This window comes from Notolepis coatsorum (genome assembly GCF_963971535.1).
Source record: "Notolepis coatsorum genome assembly, chromosome: 1".
NCBI lineage: Eukaryota > Metazoa > Chordata > Actinopteri > Aulopiformes > Paralepididae > Notolepis > Notolepis coatsorum.
In genome coordinates this window covers 26,150,783-26,168,605 of record NC_140165.1, presented here as the reverse complement: position 1 = coordinate 26,168,605, position 17,823 = coordinate 26,150,783, and the positions used below count along the sequence as shown (strand labels likewise).

Here is a 17,823-nt window from a genome sequence, read left to right as displayed (position 1 = left end):
ACACTAAGAGGGAAAATATCACCTAGAGCAGTGGTTCTCAACCTGTGGGTCAGGACCCCCAGGGGGGGTCCCCACATGATTTTGGGGCCATGGAATGTTTTGTGAGTTACATATTTAAATACATTTGGTCATTTAGCTGACGCTTTCATTCAAAGCAACGTACAAATTGTGTACAACAAGTCAGCAGGAGTGGTACATATCTAGCAGCCAAGGATAAGTAGTATTGTTTGTCTAGCAGTGTCGAGCTTGAGTGTTATACTCTTGAGTACATACTGTACTGTAGTAGTATAGACATATTAGCATAGTTGGTGGTAGTATAGACATGGTAGCATAATAGTAAAATGCAGTAAGACAGTTATTATTAGTTAAAATTCAGATATTGAAGAAGTGTGTTTTTGGTTGATAAAGTGAGCAGGTTTCAGCTAGGAGAGGGTATCAGGCAGCCAGAAGATGCAGAGTTTAGGGATAAATAATACATAAAGATAGAATAGAAAAGAAAAAGACCATTACTGCATCAAAAGTAATCAATAAACTATACAATAAAAACTGATCAAACCAAATGGTCTCTTTCTTTTCTTTTGTAGAGGCTGCACCCAGCTAAACGTGCCTTCCTGGATTTTGTACATAATACAAGTTCATGTTAAAAGGATGACACAAAAAGCCAGACCGAGGGCTTGTTTCAGTTTTATAATAAACAATCAAACTGAGCATTTATTTTGCCTGTCTATTTGTTTGGTGGAAACTTGATCATGAAGTAAAAAAAAAAAAAAAAAAAAAAAGTAGTGCCGATGTAGCTAGCTATTTTTGCCATGTTCTTGTAGTGTAGCTTGCTACATTTATCTGGGGATAGCTTCCATTGTAGTTGAGCTATATTTAATCAAGAGTAACTTGTAGTGTAGCTTGCTACATTTTCCAAGTAGCTTGCCCATCACTGGTAATTAGCTTTGGGACACGATACTGTCCGACAAATAACAAGCATTAACTCATTTACAAGTTGTATTAAGTTTAGCAAATAAGGGAACAGATAAATAACATTTCAATGCAGTCAAAAAAGCAATATTTAGATGTTTACATTTTCGAGTTTGGTCAGTCGAGTCACATATAAGCCGCACCGTTATATAAGCCGCAGGGTCAAAAAATGGGGAAAAAAGCCGCGGCTTATAGTCCCAAAAGTACGGTAGATCTCTGGACAATCCAGAGACTCCGTGGGCAATCTGCGCATGCCGAGTTCGGGAGTATGTGTGGAAAAGTGACTATAGCTCGGCCGAGAAAGTGCCGATCGACTTGGGATTGGTCTCTCTGTGTTCAGGAAAAGAAAAAAGACATATAAAGGGCTATTGGATCATGTCTCCAGCTCCTCCACAGCCGTAGCTACAACCACTTAATATCAAGGCTCACATCCACATTCATTCATTTTCTCCCCCCGCTCTCTCTCCCATGATTTCAGAATACCGGAAGTGTTGCAGTGGTCTATGCATCCGTTTTGGAGTTGTTGGAAGTTGCATTTCTTCACTTTTGACATAGGCTGGTAAAGATATGCCTCCTAAAATGTCTAAACGGAAGTACAGGAAGTACAGGCTACAGGCTTTCCGGTTTCGACAAAACAATTATATAAACGTGTGAAGTGCACAATATTTCCTCGTTTAAGCCACTGCAATGGCTTTGCCTGAAGAATTTACTACATGACCGGGACGTTCTAGCTTGTTTGCCGACAGGATTCGGGAAAAGTTCGGTCCATTCGAAGGCAGCTTCTAGGGGAAGTACATACACCGGAAATTCTACCCCACAGACACTTTCGGCAGTAGTTCTTTACCAGGCTTTATCTCACGGAGATAAAACTGGGAACGAGGTTACTTTTGACATAACTAGGCTAGCTACTCCCTACTGTGCTAAGCTAGGCTAATGTGCACCAGTGGACCTCTCTCTCGTGTTACTGGACACCAGTGTTGGGACTAACGCGTTACAAAGTAACGCGTTACAGAAACGAAGTTACTTTTTGCCGCAACTAGTACTCTAACGCATTACTTTTGAAATTCAGTAACGCTACTTACGTTACTGAATGGTTCGTCACTGCGTTATTTGCGTTATATACGGCGTAGATTGATAGCGAGCGGTAGTGATTATTATTATTATTATTATCCTCATCCCCACCCGCGTAGAATGATACGAGGCGAGTCTGGCCACTGGCCAATCAGAAGTGCGCAAACCAGATGCGGCTACGAAAAGAAATAGACCCTCTCTATTGTAAACAAAACAAACGCTCGCTATGAATCCACATAAAAAGAACGCAGTAACAAACTAACAAACCATTTAGCAACTACTTGGAGAGATAATTAATATACAACATGGAAACGAGATAAAGAACATGTTTGAGGCGCTGCTGGAGTCGACTAACGTAACGTTACTACATCTCGACCACCGCAGACTTTGGTGAGTGCAACTGAAACTCAAGTTGATCAACGGATTTTGACTGTACGAAATCTGCCAGGGAATCTCATAATACTAATCAAACAATATAAATATAGTCCTTTCATGCACAATTGATATCCTAACTATTCTAACGTTGCAATGCTTTGATTGATATCTTAAACAACGTTGCAACTTGCAAGATGGTGAATGAATGAATGAATGAATGAATGAAAACTTTATTTAACAGATTGCAGAATGGGTACAATACAGTACGGCTCAATACATACAATTGTTAAGGGGATGCAGACCTGAGAAAGACGTTTGTCTTGTTTCCATCAGGGTCCCCCATTTTCAATTCATATAGACATTTATGACATACACAACATACATGACATTTATGGCATAGGGACATATAGGTATTTAGTACTGATACATTTGTGACATAAATGGTATTCAAATATACAGTACTGTTACCCCTAGCTTTGGGTAGGGCGGTCCACATTGTTGTGGCATAATTGCGAAACGTGTTTAGTCCCTTGTTTGAGCCGAATCTGGGTTTTACATGATTTGTGGAGCTCCCTCTGGTGTAGTGGTTGTGGTATTCACTGACCTTTGGGAAGTATTTTGACATGTACATGGGTACCCCGGTCGTATAGTGTATCTTGTAGACCAGGCTCATTGCAAGTTGCTGTACTCTGTCGTCTACTCTAAGCCATCCTAGGTTGTCAAAGTGGGCAGGGGTGAGGTGGGTTCAGGTCAAGTAGTAGTCTGACCAGTTTGTTTTGTGATGTTTGTAATTTTGTTTTAAGCGCCTTTGAGGTGCTTTGGTACCATGAGGTGCAAGCATAGTCGTAGTATGAATGAATGAATGAATGAAAACTTTATTAACAGATTGCAGAATGGGTACAGTACAGTACAGCAGTACAGTTCAAGTACCCTTGAATTATAATGGTTATAATGAAACGCTCCGGCGACATCAAGGCTGTTCCTTCAACCGCCGCACTTCTTATTATATCGACTCGGGACAACATTTGTTTGTGTCAGATTTGTGTTTGTATCTAGACCACATTGCTTAGCAGAGTTCGGTGATGTGAATGGAAACTGTCAAGTTGATCAACCGATTTTGAATACTATCTGGGGCATGGGACTCGGGAGCAATCTTTTTTTTTATTTCTTTTTTTAAATAACTAAATAGTTACTTTTCACAGTAACTCATTACTTTTGGGTGTAAGTAACTAGTACAGTAACGAAGTTACTTTGAAATGAAGTAACTAGTAAAGTAACTGAGTTACTATTTTTCAGTAACTAGCACAACACTGCTGGACACACAGAGATGAAACTGACAATGGTCTTCTTGTCAAATAAGTTGGCAATTAAGTGTATTTCCCAAAATGTGTTCCTTTAAAGATAACCACGTTTTGGATAATCCAAAATGTGGCCAATGTAGACTCAACCATGTACACCTTCTTATATGGAACCATGTGGTTTCATCTACAAGGTCCTTATTGCCCGTTGGAACCATAACCACAAAATTGCACACATATTCCTTAAAACCGTGTATGTGATTGAGTCTGATGAAGACGTTCGACTCATCGAACGTCAATCGTAGTTGTCATCCAGTCATTTACTTTGGAAGTGAAGTTTATCCTCTTCTCAAGACGGTCACATTCTGAGAGCACCGGACGCCTGTCTATACTGTACAAGCTGACTGAGGCTGACTGAAATGTAAATAGCACATTTCACAACAGTACTGTATACCTGTATGTCATGTATGTCAGAAATGTCAAGATATATATCTGTAATGTTGCGCATGTCATTATGAATTGAAAATGGGGGACCCTGATGTAAACAAGACGAAAGTCTTTCTCTGGTCTGCATCCCCTTAACAATTGTGTGTATTGAGCTGTACTGTATTGTACCCATTCTGCAATCTGTTAATAAAGTTTTCAATCAATCAATCAATCAATCAATCAATCAAAACTGAGCCTCAATCAGCTTGTACAGACAGGAGCTTGACCCCACTGGTTTGTGGCCAACTATCCAGAGCTAGTATGAGGAACAGCATGGGCTGGCTGTGAAAGGACTCTACCGATCCAACCGTATATCACGCCCATGTGTGAAATACACATGCAGGTCCACTACAGGATAGGGTGTCAGTGTCATGATAAACGGTTATGATATATGAAAAGGACACGCAGGTATGACGGTGCGGTTAAGGTGCACAACCAGCAGGGGGCGTTAACCCCAAAACAAAACAAAAAACGAGTTCCACAACCGGAGTTTGAACCAGCATCTCTGCAGTTGGAGGCAAGTGCATTAATCATTACACTACCATCCCATGTCATGATTTCATTCAAGGTCAAGGTTCATTTGAAGGTTCAATATATATCATATATATATATAACATTTATAACATTTGATTTTAATAAGGGTTAGATTAACAGTTATGTTTAGGGTTAAGGTTTGTTTTTAGGTCCGATAAACGGTTATGGCTAGTTTAATGTAACAGTGTGGTTAAGGTTATGGTTTGGGGGAGGCTGTCATAAAAGTGTGTCTCTGGCGGTAGTGCCGGGTTAGTCTCCCGGCGGACTCATACTGTAAACCGACGGCCACTACGGAAAGCGGCCAGGGCCAAACACAGTGAGTGATGAACACACGCCTAAAGATGTGTGAAGAACACACATAGAGATGTGTGATGACAATGTGACGCAGGGGCATGAGAAACAACCGATCAACATCATCATTGGTGTTGGTAAGAAAAGGCTATTTTTCCATCAGTGTAGTCTTTTAGGTACATTTCTGATATCCAAACTTTTCACCATCCATATTGGCCAACAGTGATACCAAATTGTTGTGATGTAGGTACAAACAATTCTAAGTTACTTCTAGGTACAAAACAGGTTAAATGTAGATACAAAACGGATTAAATGTAGGTACAAAACAGGTTAAAAGTAGGTACAAAATAGGTTAAATGTAGGTACAAAACTGGTAAAAAAAAGTAGGTACAAAATAGGTTAAATGTAGGTTAAAAATAGGTTAAGGGGCGCCACGGTCAGCACCACGCAGCTGCGCTCGCAGTGTAATCGCAGCGTCCGGGGTTCGAATCCGGCCCGGGGACCTATGCTGCATGTCCTCCCCATATCTTCTCCCAACTTTCCTCTCTGCCTGTCCTATCCGAAATAAAGCTGTTAAATGTAGGTACAAAACACAGTGCTCTACGTAATGAAGGAAGGACACAACCATGGAATGAAATGAAGTGAAATGTACAGAATGTTCTAACTCATTCTGCGCCAACCACGTAATATTATGTGTTTGCTCGACAACTGTTGGGCGCCAAAAACTTAATATTACAGATCGTTTTTCCTTTTTTTCGATTTTAATATCAATATTACACTCACAGACCAGGTACCGCTGAAAGCCATACTGAGACGCCAAAAGTGCAGTACCGGCCAGATCCTGCTAAGTGGTAGTATCGCCCACCCTTTGAAACCCTGTTCCAGACCCTGTATCACATCTAATGTCCTCCGGGTGGAGAATTTGGTCCAGGCAAGTTTAACGCTTCACCTGATCACATTGGAACACGTCCATGGCCACTCGGTGCATGTGTTTTGCCGGATTATGTCGGGGACCCGATGGACACCAATACTGGAAATCGCGGTCAGACAATTGGAATATTCTTTTTGGAATACCTGACATCAATTCCACCTTGATCCTACAATGATTTCGTATCGATCCAGCTGATCAGCGTGTGTGGTGTTCAAAACTAATGCCGTTGATGATGATCAGAGCATCAAAAAATCAAAAAATCCCCCCCTTTGATGCATTCATGATGAAACATAATACCTATTATATACATTTGATTTGGAAATAGTAGCGTGTCCAGGCGAGAAACGCCAACGACTTTAGAAAAATTCCCATAGCGCCCTACAACTCAGCTTTTCAGGAATTAGCCCAGATCACTCCTAAACTATACAATATTCTCCACGGGATAACGCGCAAACGTATACATGAAAAAATTCTCTCTTTTTTGCATGTTCGACGAGAGAAAGTGACTGTCAAATGACCATAGTATTGTCTCCATAGCTATAATATAGAATATATAGCCAGTGATGTACCTGAACGCGCTCAATGAACGATCGTTCATGAACGCGTTCGTATTTTGGGCGAACGTGAACTGAACGTACTGTATTTCTGCTAGATGAACGGAATTGAGAACACGTTCATTCTCAGCGCTGTATAACGGCGTTCAAAAGTGCATTCATTCTCAGCAGTGTATTATAACGGCGTTCAAAAGTGTGCCAGATTTCATATGTCTTTCAGCCGAAAACCCGGTTAAAACACACAGTAAACAGGCTTCAAAATAATGCGGAAAACCACCCAATCTGGCAACCGCAAGCTGCCTGTGACGCGTACGCTGCCTGTCACCCCTGGCTGTCGCACAAAAATATACGAACTGCGGAACCGGGTAGTATAGCAGCAGCACTCACTCAGAGTCAGACTCTACGGCGTCGGCGTATGAGCATTTAAAAGAGTTTTAGTTAAAGTCAGTAAATGTTTTGCACTTTGAATATTGAACATTGAGGTACAACCTTAGTTTCATACCTCAGCCTGGTTCCTACCTCGTGTTGTGTTAGTACAGTTATGTCGGCACATGTTTATATGTTATATGTTTGCACAATGACTACTTTAGCTTTTGGTACTTTAAGTATATTTAGATTATTATACTTAATAAAGACCATTCAAGCAGCACGTTTTTCCTCATGTTTTTGAAAATATACTGTAGAGATGAAAGCTGCAGCTACTACTAGTGTGGACTGAATGGGCGGCAGCAAAGCGTTATGGAAATGCCAGTATTCTGATTGCTGTCTGTGGTTCTATATGGGTTGTGGTAATAAATTTGACAAATAATAGCTCGCAGCAACGTATTGAAAAAAGAACTATAAACTATAAATTAGTTCATTTTTGAAACCATGAACTTTAGTTCAAAACTTTGAATTATGGGGCGGCTAAGTGGCGCAGTGGGCAAGGCGCTCGCCACTAACGCAGGAGATGCTGGGTTCGAGCCCAGCTCTCGGGCGTTGCTACCAGCTTGGCTGGTCGTTCATACTAACACAATTGGCAGTGTTAGGGGTGGGAAAGCTGGTGGGTGGGGATTGGACGTTGTGGACAGCGACTCCTACAGGTCGGTTGGTGCGCCTGTACAGCAGAATCAGGAAGCATCGGGGGCAGCGTGAGCCTCCCACGCGTTACTCCTCGCCACTAAGGTGAATGGTGAAGTGAGGTCGAATGCAATGAAGCAAACTGTCATGTTCCGTGGTATGCAGGAATGGAACTATCTTCCCAGACATGTTAAGCAGGAAAATAGTAAATGTCGTTTCAAAATCGTGGTAAAACAACATTTTCAACCAAAGAAATTGACATTCCCTAATAGATAGTGTGTACGTAAATGAAAATGTATGTGTCTGATAAAGAGATAGGTATATATGTAGATGAAAAGGCATGTGTCTGATAGGGATAAATTATTAAAAGATTGTATAATTGGCTGATATGAACATAGGGTTGCACTTTATAATAACACCCTGTTATAATACATTTATACGGTATTTGTAGATAATGAACTAATCATGAACAAACTATTTATATACATTCATAAATGATTATTAAATCATTTATAACTATATTTGTATACCATTTACAAAGTATTTATAACGCATTAGTGGATAATTAACTAATCATGAACAAACCATTTATATAAATTCATAAATGATTATTAAATCATTTATAACTATATTTGTATAACATTTATAGATTAGTTCTACATTATTTATAACTCATTATCAACATTGTTTGTACTTGATTTGTTCATCATTAAATAATGTTGTTTAATGTGTAGTAACACATTTGTAGATGCTTTGAAAAATGGATATGAAAAAACGACTATAGTGTATCTCCATTTATTTTTCATGTTCAACAAATGATTTGTTAAGACATTCATAAAACATTTATAAATCATTTGCAGATGCTATCGTGGGGGCCAATCTAAAGTGAAGCCTATTCATCATTAACAAGTGTCTAATACAGTTAATTATTTGTTTATTTTTTCATCACATGTTACAAATGTTGTAGGCAGCTTTCGGATACACCCTTCTTTGTGACATCAAACAGTGACAGAATTAGGGCTAAAGATAAATGCAATTTTATTAGCATATAAAATACATGTGCATGACATATAGGGTAACATCGGGGGGCACTAGGACCCAGGAGTACCCTGGCCAGGTATTGAAGAGTATCTAGAGAGGAAGTCTCACGCGAGCGAGATTTGACGTCACGTGTGTTGCCGTCTGTTTGAATGGAAGCACAAGTTATCCGTGCTGCGTCTATACTTTCGCTTTTAATAAGGTATGAGCAGGTTAAACACCTTTTTTGTTGGTAAATCTATTCCATCATTTCCGACCTACAAACAACTCGTATATATTGTGTAGACGTTCGTGTAGATGTGGTGGCCGCTAACGTTACATTTGTTCCCAATGTGTGCTCAGTGTGCTCAGTGATGATGACACGACACAAATAATTATTACTCTTGTGTGTCGTGTCGTCATCACATACATACTGAGCACTGAGCACACATTAGGAACAAATGTAACGTTAGCGGCCACCACATCTACACGAACGTCTACACAACATATAAGAGTTGTTTGTAGGTCGGAAATGATGGAATAGATTTACCAACAAAAAAGGTGTTTAACCTGCTCATACCTTATTAAAAGCGAAAGTATAGACGCAGCACGGATAACTTGTGCTTCCATTCAAACAGACGGCAACACACGTGACGTCAAGTCTCGCTCGTGTGAGACTTCCTCTCTAGATACTCTTCAATACCTGGCCAGGGTACTCCTGGGTCCTAGTGCCCCCCGATGTTACCCTATATGTCATGCACATGTATTTTATATGTTAATAAAATTGCATTTATCTTTAGTCCTAATTCTGTCACTGTTTGATGTCACAAAGAAGGGTGTATCCAAAAGCTGCCTACAACATTTGTAACATGTGATGAAAAAGTAAACAAATAATTAACTGTATTAGACACTTGTTAATGATGAATAGGCTTCACTTTAGATTGGCCCCCACGATAGCATCTGCAAATGATTTATAAATGTTTTATGAATGTCTTAACAAATCATTTGTTGAACATGAAAAATAAATGGAGATACACTATAGTCGTTTTTTCATATCCATTTTTCAAAGCATCTACAAATGTGTTACTACACATTAAACAACATTATTTAATGATGAACAAATCAAGTACAAACAATGTTGATAATGAGTTATAAATAATGTAGAACTAATCTGTAAATGTTATACAAATATAGTTATAAATGATTTAATAATCATTTATGAATGTATATAAATGGTTTGTTCATGATTAGTTCATTATCCACTAATGCGTTATAAATAATTTGTAAATCGTATACAAATATAGTTATAAATGATTTAATAATCATTTATGAATGTATATAAATGGTTTGTTCATGATTAGTTCATTATCTACAAATACCTTATAAATGTATTATAAGGGTGTTATTATAAAGTGCTACCGAACAGGGTAATGTATGTAAAAGCTAAATAGTATATTATGCTGTATTGTATTATGAATTTGATTAGGAGTTTTTATTGTTATTTTAATTGTCTGTATGACATGTGAATGTTGTGAGTGTATAAGTCTGTAACTGTATTTTACGTGTTATGGACCCCAGGAAGAATAGCCCCAGCACTGCTGTGGCTAATTAATGGGGATCCAAATAAACTTAAACTAAGAGATCGCGCTGTTCAGGTGAAAAGATGCGACAGCTGCCTCCTCGTGTACCGGAGGGGACACGTGATGCAAGGCTTGGTCCTCACTGCAGCCGACCAGTGGTTGGCATAGTCTAGCAACGTTCGAGACAGGGGAGGGGAGAATTGAAGGGAGAATTGGCAAGGCGAAATTGGGATGGGAGAAAAATAGAAAAATAAGGAGAAAAAGTGGATAAAATAAATTGAATTATGAACTATGAACTGAACTAGTTCATTTTAAAATTTGTGAACTGTGAACTGAACTAGTTCATGTAGAAAGTGAACTTTCCCAACACTGGACATAGCTCTCCAAACATAGTGACGCAGAGTGAAAATAGGCTATGGAAAGCTGGCGCATTAGCTACAGAGATAAGGGTAATGGCTGGCGCTGAAAGTGTTAAACAATAGCGTCTTGTTCGCGGTTGTTCACTTGGCACTTAAAGTGACCATGTGTAATTTTTCCATTATTTAATAAAGTCTGCGCTGATTAAATTACGACCTCCGGCACTTCAACCCACCACTAATTTCCGCCACTCTAGCCTGAAATGTTTTGGTGGTTAACCAAGACTTGGTTAGTTGATTAGTTGATTAGTTGATTATTACGCTTTCTTTTCCATGCTGAATGAGACACAGTATTTTCTGCGAAGGTGACAAGAACATCTCTGGTAGGCACTAGATCTAAAGAGGTCCTGCTGCACAATTTTACAAATGTGTCGATGGATCAACTCATCGATTTGTCGTAAAAATCTATGGCTATTAATCGTCTAAGAATGTCTTCAGTGGAGGATGAACCTGTCTCAGACCCTGTCGGTATGGCCGTTGCGCTCACGTTCACAATTTCCGTCTACTTGCGATTTTGGTGATACGGCGAGGGCAAGAATTCCAACAGCCCAACTTACAACCCACGCCGTTTCTCCTGTACGTGAGAGAGTCATCCTTAAAGCCACAAGTATAAGGTAGGTATTTTCAGGGAGAGTGTTGACATGTGTGCAGTATAGATTACCTGCTAGTTGCTAGTTTTACTCTGCCATCCTGCGCTACTGTAGCCTTTCAGTCACAACTCATAGACTCTTCCTCGTGGCGTTACATCACAGCCCCCTCAACCCAAGCTACACACACAGTACGCATAGCTTACCCACACAGTGTATGTACACTGACACATACATACATACATACATACATACATACATACATACATACATACATACATACATACATACATACATACATACATACATACATACATACATACATACATACATACATACATACATACATACATACATACATACATACATACATACATACATACATACATACATACATACATACATACATACATACATACATACATACATACATACATACATACATACATACATACATACATACATACATACATACATACATACATACATACATACATACATACATACATACATACATACATACATACATACATACATACATACATACATACATACATACATACATACATACATACATACATACATACATACATACATACATACATACATACATACATACATACATACATACATACATACATACATACATACATACATACATACATACATACATACATACATACATACATACATACATACATACATACATACATACATAGGTTTCCTGGTTCCAGGCAAGGAAACTATAAAAGAAGGAAGGGTCATCTAGTCATAATACCAGCGTTCTATGCTATGCTTTGTGCCAGTTCTATTGAAGCCTATGGGAGATGCATTGATAAGCAACATAATAAGCTATCTGAGGAAATATACAACCAGTATAATTATGAAACCTTAGCTAGTTGCAACAAATTGCAGATGATCCTGACATCCGAGGTAATAACTTGTTTAAATGACAGGTCATAAATAAGGAGATGGCTGGAAAGTTTCCACACTTGGCCACGTGACGTGCTACACAGTGACGTGATGACCCTTCCTTGTTTTATAGTTTCCATGGAGAGCTTCAAGATAGCAGGAGAGATTTGACCGGAGCCAGACAGGTTTACTACTAGTCTAATACTATTGAGTGTTGTTAGTATTATTGTTATTATTAGTAGTAGTAGTAGTAGTATTATTATTATTATTATTATTATTATTACCATAATCATTATTATTATGATTATACAAACTAAGTGAAGAGGGTGTGTGCATGTGTATGCATGTGCATGTGTGTGTGTGTGTGTGCGCACGCACATCCGTCCATGTATTTCAAAGAAGCCAGTGCTGGCCTTACCCCGCTGGTGTTCAATTTCATACCCCAAAAATACACACACACACACACAATCATACACACCCTTTCTATCATACAGACACACAAATGCACATGCACATACACACATGCATGTACCAACACACACACACACACACACACACACACACACACACACACACACACACACACACACACACACACACACACACACACACACACACACACACACACACACACACACACACACACACACACACACACACACACACACACACACACACACACACACACACACACACAACGGGTTGTGTGTTATTAATGTGAGGAAGAGGGTCTGTGGTCTATAGATAGATAAGCTCCAGGCATGCAGGGCAGGGAGGGAGGGACAGGTGTGTGTGTGTGTGTGGGGGGGGTGGGGGGGGTTGAGGGCTGGGACTGGGCTTGGAGGCCGTGTCGGAGGGCTGGGGGGGGGGGGGACTTGGGGTACTGGGGGTAAAGGTCAGAGACTCCAGGATCAGGCAGCCTCATTGTTGAGTTTGGGAAAGCCACACGCGCTACATTTACAACCCGCCAACCAGCCCCATCCGGATGCCACCTCGGTAATGCAATCCCAGCATGCTTTGCAGTGCGCTCCACCCGCCGGTCGGGTTCTGTTGACTGGCCTGTCACTCACGCCTGCCATCGATGGACGCCGTCGGTGACAAACTACAAACTACTTGAGGCAACCGACCAAATACATAGTATCTGTCTGACTCTACGTTCCATGTGTCCAAAAATGTAGAAAGTCAAGTCACATCACTTTGATTTCTATCAGACCCATACTGATACCCTGTTTTAGCCTGGTATCAGACCCATACTGATACTCTGTTTTAGCCTGGTATCAGACCCATACTGATACTCTGTTTTAGCCTGGTATCAGACCCATACTGATACTCTGTTTTAGCCTGGTATCAGACCCATACTGATACTCTGTTTTAGCCTGGTATCAGACCCATACTGATACCCTGTTTTAGCCTGGTATCAGACCCATACTGATACCCTGTTTTAGCCTGGTATCAGACCCATACTGATACCCTGTTTTAGCCTGGTATCAGACCCATACTGATACCCTGTTTTAGCCTGGTATCAGACCCATACTGATACCCTGTTTTAGCCTGGTATCAGACCAATATCCAATATCAGTATCAGTATTTCTCTACTCCTTTGCTCAAGATGGGAGAGAGTAGGGCACAGCTAGGAGTAGTGTGATGGATCATGGGTTCTGTGACAAGCGGCACAGGCTGCCTGCCAGACAAGACAGTTGAATCCAACACCCCCCACCCATCTGGCTTGGGTTCTAAAAGGGAAGACGAGGGTCTGGCCTTCCCCTACTCAAATCACCACAAATGCAGTATGAAGGACGAAATTACTGGTAAACAAGAAAGAAAAACACTGTTAATTTTCACCATAGGCAGGGAAAAAAGGAACCAGAGCTTTGTTTTGTGTTTTGTTTACAAAATGATGACAATACATTTGAGAGGTTTATTGGCGCAGCTTTAAATGCATCATCTCTGTTGGAGTATCTTTGCTAAAAGGTTGGGAATCGTGCAGTGAGTGGTCGCCACCAATACATCAAACCGGCAAATCCGGGTACGCTTGAATTTTTTCCGCGTCCGCGCCTTTTGGGGGAAACACAGACACCGTTCCTATTGGCCACCATTGTATTAGGCCTGTCGGCAGAACGCTGCCTTACACTGTTTGAAACGTTTGTATTGTCAGTGCATCATGTTAAAGGAACACGCCAACATTTTGGGAAATTAGAAATGAGCTTATCATCTTATCATCTAATCATCAATGCCGGTTAGCCTAGGCATTGTCCAACTAACACCTCTCCCGAAGGCTAACCGGCCATGTCCGCTTCCATTCATTGTGCTAAGCTAGGCTAACGTGCAGCCAGATAGCTTTCTACTGAACGCACAGAGAGGAAGCTGGTATCTATCTTCTTGTCTCTCTCTGGAGAACACGAGATTTCCCAAAATGTTGCCGTGTTCCTTTAAGTCAAGCAATTACTTTCCAACACTGTGTGGCCACCATTGAGCGTTCACGCCGTTGTGAAAAGTTAGGTTTGATCTGTTTTCAGGCTCCTTCAGTCTCTATGGTATTTCTCCATTCAGCTACAGGATATCTCCTCATTTTCCTACCTGGATATTTAAATATCACGCTTGTGAATCTCCATGTGACTATAGTGAGGTAATGACTATTTCTTGGCCGTGATAGTTTTTGGAGCGATTTATATGCCTGTGTTTTGTCCTAGAGTTGGAGTTTATGAACAAACGCCTAATCCTTGTGTATTCCTTGAGTTGCCCCCCCCCCCCACCCCCCCACCCCAAAAAGAGGCATGGCTATCAAAATCCAGTACGGATGACGTATCTGATATATGGATGGTGTGTAGAGGCTGTCTAAGTGGGGGGAGGGCATCTCTTTCTCATCGTATTTCTATCACAGAATCTTTATTTTTTATCCACTTTTTCTCCTCTTTTTCTATTTTTCTCCCATCCCAATTACCCGCTGTGCCAATTCTCCCCTCCCCTGTCTTGAACGTTGCTCACATATGCCCCCCACTGGCCGGTTGTAGGGAGGATAGAAGCCTTGCATCACGCGTCCCCTCCGATACATGAGGAGGCAGCCTGACACATCTTTTCACCTGCCAGCGCGGACTCTCATTGGCGAGGTGTAACGTGTGGGAGGCTCACACTACCCCCGCCATTTCCTGTCTCTGCTGTGCAGGCGTCCCCCAACCGACCTGTAGGAGTCGCTGTCCACAATGTCCAGATTACCACCCATCGACTTCCACCCGCTAACTCTGCCAATTGAGTTAGTATGACGGAGTCGAACCCAGTGTCTCTTGCGTTGATGACGAGCGCAATGTCCGCTGCGCCACCCAGCCGCCCCAGAATCTTTTTTATATTTTTTTAAGAAAAACTATGATATGTATGACAGTTTCTTAGATCCGGATGTCTCCCCATTCAGAGAGATGGCCAGGGTCTTGTTATAGTCCCTGTTATCAAGATGGCGGTAGAGCGAACCGGCTTATCTAAACATAGACTTTGGTTTAACTTGCCCTGGGAAAAGGGAAACAGCTGAGTTGTAACGTTTAAACTTTAAACCCTAACAGCTGGAGATCTCAGACGCAGCGAGGCTACAGCTCATCACTGCCACCAGATGGGAAACAAAAAGATCTTACAGTATCCTACAGTACAGTATCAAAAGAATAGTATGTTTTTCAGGAATTATGAATTCTTACCTTCTACAATGACCACTTGTTTTGGAAATTAAGGGGTTTGAAAATGCTTTCATGGACAGCAAATGAATATCTGAAAAGCTATCTGGCTGCAAGCTATAGCCTAGCTTAGCAATGAATGGAAGCGAATGTGGGCCACTAGCCTATAGCTTAAAACTCTGTTTTTGGCCAAGAGCTAGGCTATCTGGTCTGTATCCGCTTCCATTCATTTGTGCTATGCTAGGCTGGCTAGCTTGCAGCCAGATAGCCTTCTACTGAACGCACAGAGAGGACATTGGTATCTATATCTTCTTTTTTTTTATCCACTTTTTCTCCCATTTTTCTATTTTTCTCCCATCCCAATTTCGTATCATCCAATTCAACCCTCCCCTGTCTCGAACGCTGTTTCTTGCCTCCCACAAGCCGGCTGCAATGTGGACTAAGTCATACATAGCACGAGTCCCCTCCGATACTCGAGGTAACAGCAGTCGCATCTTTTCACCTGCGCGGCGCGATCTTTCAGCGTCAGGGGTCTGCGCTTTGGAGGGGCGCCGCCCCCATCGCTTCCTGATTCTACTGCGCAGGCGCACCAACCGACCTGTAGGAGTCGCTGTCCACAACGCCCGATCCCCACCCATCAGTTTCCCACCCCCTAATACTGCCAATGTGTATTAGTGCGGACGACCAGCTAAACTGAAAGCAATGTGGAGCGCTGGGCTCGAACAGGCAAACTCAGCGTCTCCAGCATTCGTGGTGAGCACCTTGCCCACTGCACCACGTAGCCGCCCGTATCTATATCTTCTTGTCTGACTCTGGAGAAGACGGTAAGTGCATTTCCCATAATGTTGGCGTGTTCCTTTAAGGCCAGCGGGTATTGTTCCATTGGGATATATGGGCCTGTGAGACAGTGTGACAGTGGGCTATACAAATAAACATGGAGCTATCCCATTCAGTATTACCTGACAGTAGTGGTGTCTAATGAATGGACACTGTGGATAAATAAACAGATGATGGACAGGTGTGTGAGAGATGGGGGTGGGGGTGAGGGGGGTGAATTACTTCTCAAAGGCTATGAGAGGAACTGGCCAATCAGTGGTCAGGAGGATAGAATGGACTGTCTCTGTCCCACTCTCATACACACACACACATGCACGCACACACACACACACACACACACCTTAGTTAACCCTTTCACTGCCACACTACCAAACGGTTAACCCCTTCACTGTGACAATACACAGAAGGTTAACCCTTTCACTGCCACACGACAGCCGGTTAACCACCGTCGGTAGTGTGATAGTAAAGGGTTAACCTTCTGTAGTGTGGCAGTGAAAGGGTTAAGCAGAGATATCCCATGAGCAAAATTCTTTATTAAATGTTACTAGTGAGAGCATGTACAGCTGTTTTAGATACATGCAGTGCACAGTAGACAGTGTGTTACTCTGCACACGCATGCGCATGTGCATGCGCACGCGCGCACACACACACACACACACACACACACACACGGGGTGGCTGGTATTACATCTACAATTCCCACCGTAAATGCCAAAGTGCCCTCAAGCAAGGCACTCAACCCCTAACTGCTCCAGGGAAGTTGCGCTGCAGGAGGCCTGGCGCTGCCTCTGACCCGTCTGAAGAAATGGACACGCGGCGTGGGGCAACTTGTGCGTCTGTGTATATGAAAATAATGATGTGCCAAAAAAGACACATTCCATTTCCAAATGCAACAAATGCAAGTAGCATGGTGCCATCGGACATCATTTGACTGTCTTTAACTGTTAACCCTTCCCAAGAGAATTCCATGACCATCCATCCAACCAACCACCTTCCCTGTCTGCCCCTTGATTGATTGATTGAAAACTTTATTAACAGATTGCAGAATGGGTACAGTACAGTACTGATTAATTGATTGATTGAAAACTGTATTAACAGATTGCAGAATAGGTACAGTACAGTACGGCTCAATACACACAATTGTTATGGGGATGCAGACCAGAGAAAGACTTTCGTCTTGTTTACATCAGGGTCCCCCATTTTCAATTCATCAGGATCACCTTCCCTGGCTATATCCAGAAGACAGCCGG

General features: G+C 41.6%; 1 protein-coding gene across 3 annotated transcripts in view; it reads right to left on the bottom strand.

Annotated features, from left to right (window-relative positions):
- Window positions 1-17,823, bottom strand: part of bin1b (bridging integrator 1b) — an 83,760-nt gene that overhangs the window by 65,023 nt on the left and 914 nt on the right. The window lies entirely within an intron of this gene.